Genomic DNA, 6,766 nt, shown 5'->3' on the forward strand with positions numbered 1-6,766 from the left:
ACTGTTTTAACCCATGTGCCCCCCCTCTCAAGTCACTGATTGGTTGCTGCCTGGTAACGAATCAGTGGAAACCAAGAGAGCTGCAAAGCAGGAAGTAGTGTTCTGTTCTGTTATGTTAGACATCCAGTCACTCCAGCCTTTATACATTCCATTTTTGTCTAACTAACTATATTGACATTTTTTTTATTTTGTACAGGCTATCTATTTAACCAGTTTTTATTTTTATACTGAACAATTCCTTTAAGTAAAGGAGTGAAGAATAATTACGGTATTACTCTGCAAGTAGATTTGATGGAAAGCACCTAGCATTATAGTGACACTATTGTGTTACAATCAGCAGTTGTGAAAGGGGGCAGTAAAGCAGTGGAAATTCCAATGATCTTTTAGAGAAGTTAGAACATGTTTTCAGCAAATAAACAGTCAGAAGGCGACAGTGGATTCTGACCTTAAAATATTTGTCCAGCACTATGTTTATTCTGTTTTCTTTTTTTGAAGACAGGAAAAGAATTTGAGATCAATAGAATTAATTGCATTATAAAAACATTTTGGGAACATGGTGAAGTAAGTACTCCAAATCATTAAATATTGGAATTTCTTTTAGTACCCATTATGTATTGATTTAAGTGTATGTAAAACTTCTCCATTCTTCCTATATCAAGTACTTGGCTTGAAATTTTCATAGTCAGTGCAGATTTTTTTTTGTCTCTCTAATACATTTATATATTCTGGTGACTAAAGCAATGCTGTTTACCAGATTCAGCTTTGGAAATCTCTAAATGTTGCATGCAGGAATATAATTACAGAACATTACTTATATTATATTTTTTTTACAATACCATCATTGTACCCTTTACACATTTAGGTCTACATTCCCATCAGCCCCTGTCCTATTGGGGTGTTCCTAACCACTCAAACATGTAAAAACTATAGCCAATATCATCTGGAGCCTTTTGACTTATCTGTAGGTTTTATGAATGTGAACATGAGAAATTTCTCAACTACCTATTAGGAGCATGTATTGTAGCACTTGTTATTTGCACTAACATCAACATGCTGACCATTTCCCTTCCTATGGTATGTCTTGTTTTTTATGTTACCTATTAAAATAAAAAGCACTTGCATCTGGGAAATCCAACAATATCAAGTGTTAGCCAGGAATAAATCTGTTGGCTCTACACACGCTGCACAGTGGTGTAACTGCCAGAGGAGCAGGTTTTGCACCCAGGCTCAAGGTCCCCAGTACTCCACTGAGACTGCTGAAATAAGTATGGCAAGGTAGGATCCTGCAAGAAAACAGGAGTAAAAAATGTCAGGATTTTCAAACAAGGCAAGACTTAAACATAGCAGAACTCAAATTATCGATAATATAATAGACTAGCAGTTATGGGGAAAAATGACCACCTTTATGGATCTCTAGCAATGTTGAATCAATTAGCTCAGTAGAATAACTTCACAGCATACCTCTTTCTCTACCTAACTCATGGTATATGCACAGATGCTTACTCTAATATCTACTACCGTGAAGGCTTATTTATTGAAGGTTGGATTTTAGAGGTTTTTGAAACAACAACTAAACTCACAGGAGTTTATAAAAGGGTTTATAAAAGTTTGTGAAGCGCATATTTATTTGCAAATGGTTGTATTGGAATGCTAACATATTGAACTGCAGTGCCCATCTTTCTGTTTTTTGAGAATTCACATTACAAAATATTTTTCCAGATGGCTCGCAAATGAGGGTGTTTGCTTTAGTGCGGCATCTGTGCGAGGGTGTTGTGCGCGAAATCAGCAGTTTAAATTTGCGAATATATTCTCCGCCACCAAAGTCGTTGGCGTAAATATGTGCATAAATATTCTCAATTTGCAATGTTTGCCATATTTTAAAAAATTCGCAATTCTGTTTGCACATTCTTATTCCTCTTATAAATATAACCATGCGCAGGGCAAATATATTCACTGTGTGAATCATTCTGCGATGTGCAAAGTTTATAAATGAGCCCCCCAAACTCTTAAACCACTATTGTCATTGAATTTATTAAATAAATATGATTATAAAAAGTACAGAAAAAAAGTGATGGAAGATCCAGAAAAAAATTTGAATACCAAAAAAACTCTAAAAATTCTAGTTTTTGGAGAATTTGTAGTTAAAAAAATCAGAAAACTTTTAAAATTTTGATTGGTTTAAAATCGTCCAATAGGATCTGCGCAACTCCTATTGAATTCTATAGCACCTCGCAACTTTTACTTGGTGAAGTTTGGCATGAAAGTCTTTAATGTTTTTTTCACTTTATAAATCTTGAATTTTTAGAGCTTTTTATAAAAATAGGAAGACTGCAAATTTTTCATGGGTTGTGGGAAAAATCTCAATTTCGATTAGTAAATGTGCCCCTAACTGTCTGTCTAAATTTATGCTATCCGCTCCTGCAGAACTGCCACATCCCCTTCATGCACAGCTACTAGTAATTGCAGCAATGTAAGTAATTCGAAAGAGGCACCTAATGTATGTTTCCCTCAGCAGATCTGAGATTTCTTACAATGAATCTACTCTATGCAATGAAAGCAAGGGCTTGTGTGGGTTTCTTCCCAAAACATGCAGACACATTAATTAGCTTGTGATAAAAATTACACTAATGACAAAAAAAGTATAACCAATGGAGAAAATTATTTGGTGAACATGTATAACCTTTTCAGAAAACTTCATATTCAAAGTTTTCATAAACTTTCAAAAAGTTATATGTCTAGTATCTGAGCCCCGTAATTGAGAATTGAATATGGATAAAACTGTCCATAGTGTTTGTGATAAAGAAACTGTAAGCTCCTTGCCTGACCACAATTCTTAAGGTACTATAAATATGCCCCCTATAGGGTATGTACTGTATATTATTTTAATGCTTAAAGTTGTGAAAAGTGTTGTACCTAGTAAAGCTGCTGCTGCTACTATTAGGCCACATACGTGTACATTATTAGCATCTCTGCAAATGCTTTTTAGTCCACAACATGATTAACCAGTGGAATCACAGTATCTCTTTCAGTTGTAACACAGCAGACAAAACATAATTTATTGCTGGTGTTTCTCAGAAATTAGCCTCAAGTTATTTGATGTGGCCTATTGTCTAGCTAGTGATATATGTTAGCAGACATAAACAACAGAATTACAGCAGAGCTACTTCTACATCAAACAGCACCCATGTGCATTTTATCTGGGAGCCCATGAGCATGCTCCAGTGAACACAAACATTGCCATAACTCATAGTTAAAATACCATCCCACTATTTCTTCCAAAAACAATTTCTGCAGTGATGCTGAAAATGCCTTGGGACTTAATTAAGAACACAAATTTGAAACCCTCTCTGTTTCCCTTCTGAAAAGTAACATTGTTATGGCAGCAACTTCTCAATTGCCAGTATCCTGAGACATGTTAAAGTTAACAATTTAATTGATTTAAGCCTTTGCTTTTGCTGCTGGGAGCAGAAAACTAATTATACTAGATTTAGATTAAGGGATTCACACAAGATGATGAGTAAACCCCAAAAGTTCAGCCTGCTCAAAGATTGAGCTATTTCTATTGTGTTTATATAAATTATGCATCTTGTTTCATCGCCACACATGCATTATTAATATATGGTTCTAATGTAGTTTTAACCCTTTGTTGGCTTTTCTATTCTTGCTCCATCTATCCATTCAGTAGAAATGCTGTACTGTATAAGTGTGAAATTGTTGGGGGATTGTACAGCAGTATATATTATGCATCCTTTAAACCAAGTTTATTGCCAGTGTTTTATCCAAATTCACTAAATTATCATTATCATAGGGCTAATTCAGCACTAAGATATAATTTTGAAGATCATTTATATTTGGCTTTGTCACACCAAGTTCCCACTTCAGAGGTGCTATAGGAACTTCAAAATGTATAAGGTTACCAATTAGTCACAGACTGATTTGTTACAACACACAAATTACTCAGCGAATGACTTTTTGCAAAACTGAGAAAAAAAGAGAGAACCATAGTCCTATGTTCTTGAAATACAGATACAAAATCCGTATTTACCAATACAGGAATGTGTAGAATCTTGACGCACACACACACACACAGAAGGCTTTGGTTGTAGGCTTTATTCAACAGGTTGTAGAACTGCCTAGCCAGCTCCACGTGGAAAGTGTCATAACCATAGAATCTTAGGATACTCTCTAGGATACTCTCTGGATTGCTATAGAGGGTGCCCTCTAGCGCCAGCAGTGCTGCATAGCAATAAACATAAACAAGGCATAATAAACATGTCCTTAAAAGGGCTGTTACTAAACAGTACAGAATGGGATGCCTTATCTGGAAACCCATTATCCAGAAAGCTATGAATTATGGGAAGGTCATCTTCGACAGACTCCATTTTAAGCAAAGCAAATTTTACTATTTAGAATTGATTTAAATTTTTTCTGTCATAAAACTGTACCTTGTACTTGATGGTAAAACAATCATTTAGGGTTTATTTTATGTTTAAATTAAGTTTAGCAGATGGTGATCCAAATTATGGAAAGATTCCTTATCTGGAAAAAGACATGGCTAAAGCATTCTGTATAATATAATCAATACCTGTAATAAATCTTCATATTGTAGGCCACCAGGACTACAGCTCTACAGTTCTAAGCACAGTTAGGGGGGGGGGGGTTGGACTATGTAAAAGAAATGTGGTTGTATGAGGGGGCAAAGGGGCCTGTTCACTGGAAGTGAAAGGTTCACCATAGAGACTTTACATGGTCAGACACACAGATTTTTACAGAGTGCATTTGATTTCTGTATGCTCTTTTACACATACATGGGTGCTTACAATTAACAGTTTACAGAGCTATCAACTCCCTTCGATTTTATCTGGAGTTACCAGACTTCCGGCTCTGTCCCTGGTCGCCCATCACTCTGATGCATTCCCCCAATTTCTGCCCAACACAATATCTAGTGATTTGTGGCACAAAATCCGGCATGTGCATGAGCAAACACTTCAGTGATGTCAGCGGAGCGAAGTGCGGTTTCAGCTACAGGAATGTTGCACATGTGCACATCACATCCAGTGACGTCACAAACCCAGAAATATTTTGCCACCTATTCAAAAAGTTGACTGCACTGAGTTTGGTCAATCAGGTAATGGTGCAATCACATCAATGTTGATTAGTCAAAAACATATAAATATGGGAGAAATCAATGACCTAATAAAGCATGTCACAAACTGTCCATGCCACGCAAGCTGAAAAATCAGCAAAATCATATGGCAATTCACATATGTAGCTATATTGCACTTATACACAGGCATTTTTTTAACATGTTTACAAATGCATGCTGAGCACATAAAATGCATATATTGCATTTATGTGTATTTTTAACCACAACTAAGTTTTTGTGAGTTACAAATACAACCAGTGTTGGACTGGGGAGGGGTCCAGGCCGACCGAAACAGCTGCATTAGGCCCCACCCCCTGCCCCGGTTTCAACCCCCCCCCCACTGTATTTTGAATGTGGGTCAAGCGTAAGAAAATGCAGAATGTTGAATTAAAAAAAACAATGACACCAAATACAGTAAAACACAACCCTGAACCCTAAGGCAGAATATAATGGAAACAATTATATAAACAATTATATAAATATAATGGTCTGAAAAAAAATATTTATATTCACAATTTATGAACATTTTTAAGCTCTTAAAATGTTTTTATTTTAAGAGCTTAAAGTAGGAACTTTCACACAGATATTTTATGAGATTACTTACATATGACTTGCAGACAGACTCTCCCAAAGGAATAAGATTAATGATGCTGCAATGCAGACTGCGCCGATTTTGATCTTTACATGAAAAAAGGTTAAATGACTTTATGATAAAAGGCAGCATCGTGATATTATAAAATGCCCACAGATCTAAAGATCAAAAGTCCCCTTGTAAATTATTTCTAGGATTATCATATTAAAGCAGAAAAAACATTTTACAGGGAAAGATTAATTTAGAATATAGGGCAACTATTTTAAGTACGATGGATTCAGACCTAAAGAGTAACTAATGTTCTCATTAATTATTTGGCAGTGGTGATACTATTTTGATATATTAATAATAATATTCCCCCTCTTACTAGGGTTTATGGTTCTTTTGAGCAAGCATACAAATAATCCACACCAATAAGTGTATAACAAAATGAACATATTGAATAATAAATAAATGGATTGTTACAGTACAACAACTGCACTAAAACAATATGTACACTATTTACAATTACAGATGATTTACACAGTTTACATTGTTACCATTAGAAGGCCATTATTGCATCTCACTCTGAGTCATCTGATGGTTCCTGCAACCATTTTGCTCCCAGGTTACTTTGTCATCTGTCCCAGGTTGCTTTTATCTTCATCTCTCTCTCTCCTCCAGGCTCCTCTTGTTTCTATTGAAAAAAAGGTATGGCTACCTTTTCACTATATGGAAGTGACGTTACAGATTCTGATTCAAATCATTTTCTTATGTTCACAGCCACTATGGGATACACATGGAAGATTTTACAATTGTATACCGCATTGCTAATAATTTGGTGAATGTCACAGGCAGGTACTTAATTGTTTATCATTGGGGGTATGTACTTTGCAAATGTTGGTTGTTAATTGAGGGGTGTGGAGTTTCTTCCTACATTACCTATTTATACCTGTTTCCATTTTACTTTTGTGAAAACACATGAGAAAGGGAGTATATCCCCTGAAACCAAAATTATTCAGCACATTTTGCATGTGTGAGTGCCATCT

At 35.6% G+C, this 6,766-nt stretch overlaps 1 long non-coding RNA gene across 1 annotated transcript; it reads right to left on the reverse strand.

Moving 5' to 3' along the window:
* Positions 1-204: 204 nt before the first annotated feature.
* On the reverse strand, positions 205-6,403 carry LOC121398573. Its single transcript, XR_005964398.1, has 3 exons — positions 6,278-6,403; positions 5,751-5,824; positions 205-1,283 (listed from the first exon to the last, which is right to left on the reverse strand). It is a non-coding gene; the product is annotated as an uncharacterized LOC121398573 (long non-coding RNA).
* Between the last annotated feature and the right edge of the window lie 363 nt (positions 6,404-6,766).

The sequence above is a fragment of the Xenopus laevis genome, chromosome 1S (genome assembly GCF_017654675.1).
Source record: "Xenopus laevis strain J_2021 chromosome 1S, Xenopus_laevis_v10.1, whole genome shotgun sequence".
Taxonomy (NCBI): domain Eukaryota; kingdom Metazoa; phylum Chordata; class Amphibia; order Anura; family Pipidae; genus Xenopus; species Xenopus laevis.